The sequence below is a fragment of the Penaeus monodon genome, chromosome 38 (genome assembly GCF_015228065.2).
Source record: "Penaeus monodon isolate SGIC_2016 chromosome 38, NSTDA_Pmon_1, whole genome shotgun sequence".
NCBI classification, from domain to species: Eukaryota; Metazoa; Arthropoda; class Malacostraca; order Decapoda; family Penaeidae; genus Penaeus; species Penaeus monodon.
The window spans coordinates 28,014,862-28,024,861 of record NC_051423.1 but is presented as its reverse complement, the minus strand read 5'-3'; the positions used below and the strand labels follow the sequence as shown (position 1 = coordinate 28,024,861).

General features: G+C 35.1%; 1 protein-coding gene across 6 annotated transcripts in view; it reads right to left on the bottom strand.

The window, feature by feature from the left end:
* The window catches only part of LOC119597150 (glycine receptor subunit alpha-2-like), a 172,987-nt gene that overhangs the window by 144,086 nt on the left and 18,901 nt on the right, over positions 1–10,000 (bottom strand). The window contains exon 3 of one of the 6 annotated variants that reach the window (XM_037946668.1): positions 4,429–4,430. The exons of the other annotated variants lie outside the window; for them this stretch is intronic. The gene's annotated coding sequence lies outside the window, so the exon portion shown is untranslated. The remainder of the gene's footprint in view (positions 1–4,428; positions 4,431–10,000) is intronic. 6 annotated transcript variants of the gene reach the window in all.

Below are 10,000 nucleotides of genomic sequence, written 5' to 3'. Positions count from 1 at the left end.
TCTCTCTCTCTCTCTCTCTCTCTCTCTCTCTCTCTCTCTCTCTTTCTCTCTCTCTCTGCTTGTCTGTGCCTCTCTCACCCATTCTTTCTCGCTCCATAAAACCCCAAGAGGAAAATAAGCAATGGAAAATAATTCCCTTTCCAAAATCATGTGAATTCGTGTTATGCATTATTGATGGCATGCTTCATAATTTGGTTCATTCTGCTTCCGTTAAGCGTAATCTATACATTCAACGATTTTAAACTAGTACACATTTTTTATCACACACACACATATAAATATATATATATATATATATATATATATATATATATATATACATATATATATATACACATATACATACATACATAAATATATATATATAAAATATATATAGATAGATAGATAGATAGATAGATAGATAGATAGATAGATATGCATATATAAACATATAAATATATATAAATATATATATATATATATACATATATACACGTGGATATATGTAGTACACAGTAAAAAGCAGAAATCCCTTCGAATTTTGGAATATATTTCTTAGCTAATAATTTGAGTAATGGTTAAAAAATGGAATGGTTAAAAAAAAAAATTGGAACTGAGTGCAGCGAATCATTATTACTGTCATCACTAAAATGCGTGGTTATGTGGAGTGGACGATGGTCCTGAATTTGAATGAATAATTATTTTCACGATCATTACCATAACACAAGAGTTTGTTCTGAATTAAATCTGGCGAATTATCATCACAAATGTCATTAAAATACGTGAGTAGTTAGAATCTGTTCTAATTTAGAGGATAAAAGTACATTACCATTATCAAAACACACGAGGAAAGGGAATTTTTAAAGATTAATATCATTATTAGTATCATTATGAAATTAGATCCTTTATAAAAAAAAAAAAAAAAAAAAAAAAAAAAAAATATATATATATATATATATATATATATATATATATATATATATATATATATATATATATATATATATATATATATATATATATATATATATATATATATATAAAACACAAACACAAACACAGTAACGTGTACACAAAGATGAAAAGGGAAACAGCCACAGTAGAAAATGAAACTACACCGTAACGTTTCGAACTCTTTACGAGTTCCTCTTCAGACGAATAAACTGAAATAATCCATTTCGATTTATTCGTCTGAAGAGGAACTCGTGAAGAGTTCGAAACGTTACGATGGAGTTTCATTTTCTACTGTGGCTGCTTCCCTTTTCATATATATATATATATATATATATATATATATATATATATAATATATTATATATATATATATATATATATATATATACATATATATATTATATACATGTATATATATATATATATATATATATATATATATATATATATATATATATATATTTATATTTATATATTTATATATATATATATGTCTATATCTCTCCTTAAAAAAAGCATTACCTGTATCATTGTGAAAATAGATCCTTTATAAAAAAAAAAATTTCCATATCTTTGCTAAGAAAATAAGAAAAATAATCATCGCTATCAAAATATTGGCGGGATGACAGTGTAGCCATTCTGCCCCTAGTGACGTCCCTAATAATGTGACGTCATCATGTTACCGATGACGTCACGGAGAATGTGACGTCACGGACTTTGGTTTGATCACTGATTTCACTTTAATGCGAAAAGAAAACAGAAAAGAAATGTTACATTTGCCATTCTAGAGGTAACATTAACATAACAAGATTTTCGAAAATAAACGTAACATATGAATAGATAATTTTACAATTCAAATATCGATAATTATATTTTCATAACATGTATACGTCTTACATCTTAGGTTATGAAAAAGGTTTACCGGCATGCATACGTTTTTTGTATTTGTTACAGGATTCACTTTGGTAATTTTCATTCAGTATTCTTTGACATTTCCTGTCAGAAATTATTTGTTTTTCTATTTATAATGATTATCAAAAGCTGATCTTTCTAATAAAAGATGCTGTACAGAGACATGGAGTTTAATGTCCTCATTAACGAGGCGGGAAGAAGAGCAAGACAGTGCCTCTTATTTCTGTTTCTGTCTATTTATCTATCTATTTGTCTATCTCTGTTTCTCCTCTGTGTTCGTTTCTCTCTCTTTCTCTCTCTCTCTCTCTCTCTCTCTCTCTCTCTCTCTCTCTCTCTCTCTCTCTCTCTCTCTCTCTCTGCCTCTCGCTTTCTCTCCTTCCTTTTCTATTTAATTTTTTTATATGATTTTGGGATACACGTAAATAGTTTTGTTTTGGTTTTGTGTCATTTCATTTTTTTCTCCTGCTTATTTCCCCATTCTGTTTTTGTTTTTGTTTTTTTTACGTTTTTTTCTTCATTTCATTTCGACATTTCTACTTATCATTTTTATCTTCTTCATTTTCTCTGTTCCCGTTAACGCTCACGCAGCTCGTAAACACAATCAGCAGAATAAACTATGAATAAGTTAATTTCACTCATTACGTGGTTCCTCGCAAAAGGCTAATGTGCGGATCTCCTTCCAGAAATATTTTGTGAATGAATTATTACCAGAATCCCAATCTCGAAAGCTTTTGTATTTTAATGAAGGGTTTTTGTACGCAGAAAATGCACATAAATTACTGCGGCAAGTGATCCGTTATGATGTATTGCGCTAGAGTTATTAATTTTTGCATAAGGCGCTGTAGGTAATCTATCAAAGTGGTTTACTTGCGGAAATTACGGCACAGATTTAGAGAAAAGGAAATTGCAACTTCATTACTAAATATTGATATAAATCCTTTATTTCAACTAAACAGTCAAACGACACTCATCTAGAATCCAAAAGAAAAAAAAAAAACTTATTCGAAAACAGCGAACATAATCTTGAGCGAAAATTAATGAGAAAAGTTGAAAAAGGACAGAGATAACAGTATTTTCCATTCCTTTGGCTTTGTTTAACAAGATCTTCGATACCGAGAATTTATAGTCCTTATGAAGCAAAGGGGATTTCATTTCGCTTAGACTTGAAAACTTTTAAATGAGGATTTGAAACACGATTAAGCGATAACGAGAGATATCTGAATATATGTATCAATCTATCTATCTATCTATCTATTTATCTATCTATCTATCTATCTATCTATCTATCTATCTATCTATCTATCTATCTATCTATCTATCTATATATATATATATATATATATATATATATATATATATATATATATATATATAACCGCAATAATTATATTAACGATGGTAATAACCGCAATAATAATGATGATGATAAAAACAAAGCTAAATAATAGTAATAATGACAACAATATAAATGATGATGATAATGATAATTAGAGGTTTGATGATAATGATAATTCATAATCACAACGCTAATATCATTGATAATGATATAATGATGATAATAATTAACATTTGCACAAAGCCGCATGCAATGATGTAAACATGCACGTTTTGAAATTATAAAAACAAAAGCCATAAAAACTTGGGAAATACATATTCATGAAACAACTTTGCCGATTATGCAAACACAGTTAAAAATCGAATAGGTTACAGGATATTACAGGATTACGTTCTCAATGTGGCTGCTCCACGAGTTCTCTGCAGACAGTAGGAGTTAACGCGAACGCTAGGATTTACATGAATCCGAGCCATATGCGAACGCTAAAACTTTACATGATCGTCGAGCCTATTTTTGCGCCAAGTTTACAAAAGAATGAGTCTTACCGAAACACAAAATCTTACACAGTCGGTAGTTTACTTGTATAAGAACTTAAATTCTTATGTGGATACCGACTTGCATACGAACACCAACACTCACTCAAAGGCCGAGTCCTCTGCGAACGCCAAGTCATACACGAACGCCAAATGAAAAATTTTATGCAAACACAGTATTACACGAACGGTATCATACTGATAGATTACCAAGAGTTTAGTTTTAGATGATTTTTTTTTTATCACTGCTTGTATAGTAGGTCATACGTAAATTTCTCGTCGGTAGTATTGGTTATACAGTATTTTTTTCCGGAGATATCTCATGAGTAGTGTCATTCCTATACTATTTCATATTTACATATTTTATCATACTTAAATTTCTTAACAATATTATTTACCTGCATAACTGTTATGCACGTGATCAAATTCAAATGTTTTCAAGAATAAACAATTGCACAAAAATAAGTCGGGTATTTTAAAATGACTGCATACAAAGATGTCTAGAACTAATAAGCATAAAATAATATTCTTGCAATTTTAAGTTCATGATAAAATAGTTTTTGTTTCGAAGAAAGCTCTGAAGGTTGCATATTCTATTCAACAGAATTTTCTACATAGTATCACATCTAGTTTATCACTGGTATATTTCAGCCTTTCGATTTAAAAAAAAAATCGTGTTACACTCAATTATGACATTCATATCAGATTAACGTCTTAAAACTGATATTGGCACAGCCATAATAAAAGGAATGACGCCTTTAAAATAACTCTAGATAAAGAGATAAAAGGAATGAACTCTCTCCCGACAGGTGAGCTTCTATCAGCAGTATTTCCCTCGGTTTATCTGGGCCGAGGAGATTGGATCTGGTAGTGCCCAGGGATTTTCAACAGAAGTTCCGGGACAAACCATGTCTCGTGCGTTTATGTGTGTGTATATATATGTATATATATATATATATATATATATATATATATATATATATATATATATATATATATATATGCATATAGTTATGTGTGTGTGTGATTATATATATATATATATATATATATATATATATATATATATATATATATATATATATATATATATATATATATATATATATATATACGCACCATCACACAAACACACGTGTGTGTGTGTGTGTGTGTGTGCGCGCGCGCAACTGGAACAATGGAAGACCGTCATTAAGCTCCAGGGTTTCGAAGCCTCACGTAGTACAAGCACGTAAGCCATTTTATACGAAAATCCTCTTTAAAAATGATAAGCACCAGAGAGGACAAACCCCTACAACCGTGTTCTTTCCTCGTTCCCGCGGCCGTCGCCAGCCACAGCGGCCGTCGCCAGCCGACAGCCTCGCCCAGCGCTCCCGGAGGCGACAACAGGTGCATTTGAGGTGGTGCGCTCTGAGGCAGCAGGCGTCTGCCGCGAAATGCCCCAAGTTTCACTGCAAATCATAGCTTACATAACTCGCGGCGGACAAGGCATGTGTATTGTGTGCGTGCGTGCGTGTGTGTGTGTTTGTGTTTCTTTTCTTTTCTTTTCTTATTTTCTTTTTTATGCTTCTTCTTTTCTTTTTGTTTTTTTCTTCTCCATTTCTTGTTCTTGTTCTTCTTTATCTTCTTTTTCTACTTGTTCTTTTTTTCTTCATCTTCTTCCTCTTTCCTTTTCTTTATCTTTTTTTCTTCTTCTTCTTCTCCTTCTTCTTTTATTTTTCTTCTTGTTCTTGTTCTTCTTTTATTTTTCTTCTTCTTCTCCTTCTTCTTCTTTTATTTTTTCTTCTCCTTTTTCTTCTTTTTCTTCTTCTTCTTCTTCTCCTTCTTTTATTTTTCTTCTTGTTTTTGTTCTTCTTGTTTTCTTTTTCTTCTTCTTCTTCTTCTTCTTCTTCTTCTTCTTCTTCTTCTCCTCCTCCTCCTCCTCCTCCTCCTCCTCCTCCTCCTCCTCCTCCTTCTTCTTCTTCTTCTTCTCCTTCTTCTTCTTCTCTTCCTTTTCTTCTTTTCTTTTTCTTTTTCTTTTTATCTTTCCTTTCACATTTCTGACAAAGAATTTGAAAGAAAAACAACAATTTGTTACAATTTGTCCGCTTAGATAGATTCTTTCTGTCTAATAATTTGCCTAAAGAAAGTGTCTTTCTTTTAACGTTTGGAAATCGTTCAAGTACCCCACTGGCGGCCCCAAAGCCACTTGACGAAGCCCGGATCCTGCGGTCGGCGGCGCACGCAGAGAGATCGCAACGCACATCGTTCCGAGCGAGTCGCGCTACTGAACGCAGGGAAGCAAAATTCGTACAGACCGTAAATAAAGACGCAGCAAATTTCGTACCCTTACGCGTGAGAAGAATAACCGGACTTATATTACGGCGTGAAATATATATGTGTGTATATTTATGTGTGTACATATATACATATATATATATATATATATATATATATATTAATATATATATATATATAATATAATATTATATACATATAATTTTATATATATATATATATATATATATATATATAAAATATATATATGTATATATGTATATATGTATATGTGGGGTTATATATATATATATATATTATATATATATATATATATATATGTGCGCGCGCGCGCGCGTGTGTGTGTGTACATATCGATATAAAAAAAAATGTGTGTGTGTGTGTGTGTGTGTGTGTGTGTGTGTATATATATATTATATATATATATTATATATTTTATATTATATTATATATATATGTGTGTTTTGGGTGGTGTGGTTTGTGTGTGGTGTGTGTTGAGTGTGGTGTGTGTGTATGTGGTATGTGTATGTAGTGTGTGTGTTTTGGTGTGTGTGGTTGTGGTGTGTGTGTGTGTGTGTTGTGTTGTGTGTGTGTTTTGTGTGTGTGTGTGTGTGTGTGTTGTGTTTTGTGTGTGGTGTATATATATATATATATATATTTTATATATATTATATATTATGTATGTGTGTGTGTGTGTGTGTGTGTGTGTGTGTGTGTGTGTGTGTGTGTGTGTGTGTATGAGATGAGATTCTTCCAAAAAAATTTATAGCTCCTTTGGCAGATTTACTTCTATATATCCAAGGGTTCCTGGCACTCGTTTCGAAATTAGCTTAAAGCGTCTCCCCAAAAACCTTTTATCCTTGCAATAGGTCTCCATTATCCGTCTCGGCTTTATGAAATATCGCCTTGTTTGGTAATTCAATGTCGTTCTTAATGTTATTTATCTGAATTATTTTGGTGTGTTTGTTTTCCTTTCGTTCTGCGCTTGTTGTTTAGGAGGGAATCTTTATGGCGAGAGAGCGAGAGAGAGAGACGCGGACGGACACGCGGACAAATATACGCACAGACAGACAGACATGCAGACAGACTGATAGATAATCAGAGAGAGAGAGAGAGACAGACAGACAGACAGACAGACAGACAGACAGACAGACAGACAGACAGAAAGAGAGAGAGAGAAGGAGAGAGGGGGAGAGAGGAGGAGGAGAGAAGAGAGGAGAGAGGGGAGGACAGAGACAGAGGGCAGAGAGAGAGAGAGATAGACAGAGAGAGAAGAGAGAGACAGAGAAAAAGAAGAGAGAGAGAGAGGGGGGGGGAGAAAGGAGAGAAAGAGAGGAGAAAAGGGAAAGAGAGAAGAAAGAGGGAGAGAGAGGGGAGGAGGAGGGAGAGAAGAGGGAAAAAGGGAAAGAGAAGAGAAGAGAAAGAGAGAGAGAGAGAGGAGAGAGGAGGGGAGAGAAGAGGAGAGAGAAGAGAGGAGAGAGAGAGGAGAGGAGAAAAGGAGAGAGAAGAGAGGAGGGAAAAAGCGAGAGAGAGAGAGAGGAGAGAAAAGAGAGAGAGAGAGAGAGAGGGGAAAGGGAGACAGGGGGAGAGAGAGAAAGAGGAGAGAGAAGAGAGAGGAGAGAGAGAGAGAGAGAGAGAGAGAAGAGATGAGGAGAGAGAGAGGAGAGAAGAGAGAAGAAAAAGAGAGAGAGAGGAGGGAGAGAGAGAGAGAGAGAGAAGACGGAGAGAGAGAGAGAGAGGGAGGGAAGAGAGGAGAGAGGGAGGAGAGGAGAGAAGGAGAGAGAGAGAGAGAGAGAAGAGAGACAAGGGGAGAAAAGAGAAAGAGAGATAGGAAAGAGAGAGGAAGAAAGGGGGAAGGGAGAGAGAGAGGAGGGGAAAGGAGAGGAGAGAAAAAAAAAAAAAAAAAAAAAAAAAAAAAAAAAAAAAAAAAAAAAAAAAAAAAAAACCCCAAAAAAAAAAAAAAAAAAAAAAAAAAAAAAAAAAAAAAAAAAAAAAAAAAAAAAAAAAAAAAAAAAAAAAAGAGAGAGAAGAGAAGAAGGAGAGGAAAGAATTAGAGAGAGAGAGAGAGAGAGAGGGAAAGGGAAAGAAGGAAAAAAAAAAAAAAGGGAGAGGGGAAAGAAAAAGAGGAGGGGGGGGGAGGAGGAGAGGGGGGAGGGGGGGAAAAAGAAAGAAATAAAAAAGGGCGGGAAAAAAAAAAAGGGAGGGGGGAAAGTTTGAAAAGGAGAAAAAGAAAAAAAACCCTCTTCATTAGAGTTTGAAACAAAAACAACGGTTTTACGGGGGGGTTTTCTTTAATCAAATTTATTCCCACTTCTATTTCTTCTTCGTCTTCTTTGTTTCCTTCTTTCCTTTTCTCTTCGTTCTATTTTGTTTTTTTGTTTTCTAATTCGTTTTCGAGTTTTAGTTTCAGCGGTTTTTTTTCTCCTGTTCTTTTTTTTTCTTATTTTTCTTTTATTTTCTTCCATTTTCTTTTGTCTTCGTTTCTTTCCCTTTTTCCTTTTCCTTTTCTTTTGCTTTCTTCTCTCTTGCTTTAATCATAAACGCAACGGGCGGGAACGAATAAACTCCATTTACTTTTTGTCTCTGCTGTACACAAAAGAGTATCAAATCCTTATAATGGACTTTGAGACAAAGCTGAGACAAAGCTGAGAGAAAGAGAGAGAGAGAGAGAGAGAGAGAGAGAGAGAGAGAGAGAGGGAGAGAGGGGAGAGAAGGGGAGAGAGAGAGAGAGAAAGAGAGAGAGAGAGAGAGAAGAGGAGAGAGAGAGAGAGGAGGGGGAAGGGGGAGGAGAGGGGAGAGAGAGAGAGAGAGAAAAAGAGAGAGAGAGAGAGAGAGAGAGAGGAGGAAAGAGGGAAAGAGAGAGAGGAGAGGAGAGAGGAAAAAGAGAGGAGAGAGAGAGGAAAGAAAAAGAGAGAGAGAAAAGAGAGAGAGAGAGAGAGAGGGAGAGGAAAAGGGGAGAGGAGGGAGTGAGAAGAGAGGGAGAGAGGGAGAGAGAGGGAGAGAGAAAAGAGAGAGGAGAGAAAAAAGAGAGAAAGGAGAGAGAGGAAAGAGAGAGAGAGAGAGAGAGTCTCGCAGTTGTTGTTCCCCATAAATTCCTTCGCTTGCAAGCAAACCGTTTTGCTTTAAGGCGATTAGTTTCGTTAAAACACTGACAGACGTTTCGGTAAAATGAAAAAAACGCCCCCTTCCCAGCAACTGCAGTAGAAACGTAAAATCATAAAAATTTTTTTTTTTTCTTTCTCCTGTTTATTCTCTTCTCTCTTTTCCTCTCTCTCTCCTCTCTCTCTTCTCTCTCCTCTCCCTCTCTCTCTCTCTCTTTCTCTCTCTCTCCTCTTCTTTTTCCCGCCTTTTTCCTCTCTCTTTATTAAATTTAGAATAATGTTTTAAAGGCGGTTGTGTGTTTGTGTGTGTGTGTGGGTTGTTGGGGGTGGTGTGTTTGTGTGTGTGGTGTGGGGTGTGGTGTTGTACATATTTTTTTCTTCTTTTTTACGCAAAAAGTCACCAGCGCGGGAGTACGGTACTTCCGTCACCGCAAACATCCTAAACGCAGTATTGGTTCTGGTCTTTGCGGGGAAACAGCGTACCTAACATCGGCAGTAACTCGAGGAAACCTTTGAGGAAACAAACAAAAGAAACTCGCGAGCCGCTCGGTCATCCAATCATCCACAGCTAATCCAATAACAACAACAAAAAAGGAGAAAAAAGAGGAACGACTTTCACTATCCACCCCCAAAGAACAGGCAATGCCCTCGACACACGTCCATTCAAATCCTTATTGGGGAAGCTCTTGAAAAAAGAAAGAGGAAGGCCACTTCGGATTTCGTCCAGGGGGGGAAAATTTTTAAATTTTGAAATCTAGTCAATCTGAAGTCTGATCAGTTCGGAATTTGGGTTCGGTTTGAAATTTCCTCCCTTTGGGCCCCCGGTACAGCTCAGAATTTTCTTTTTTTTTTGTCCCCCCCCCCCCCCGAAAAAAAAAAAAACCCCCCCCCCTTGGGGAAAAAAA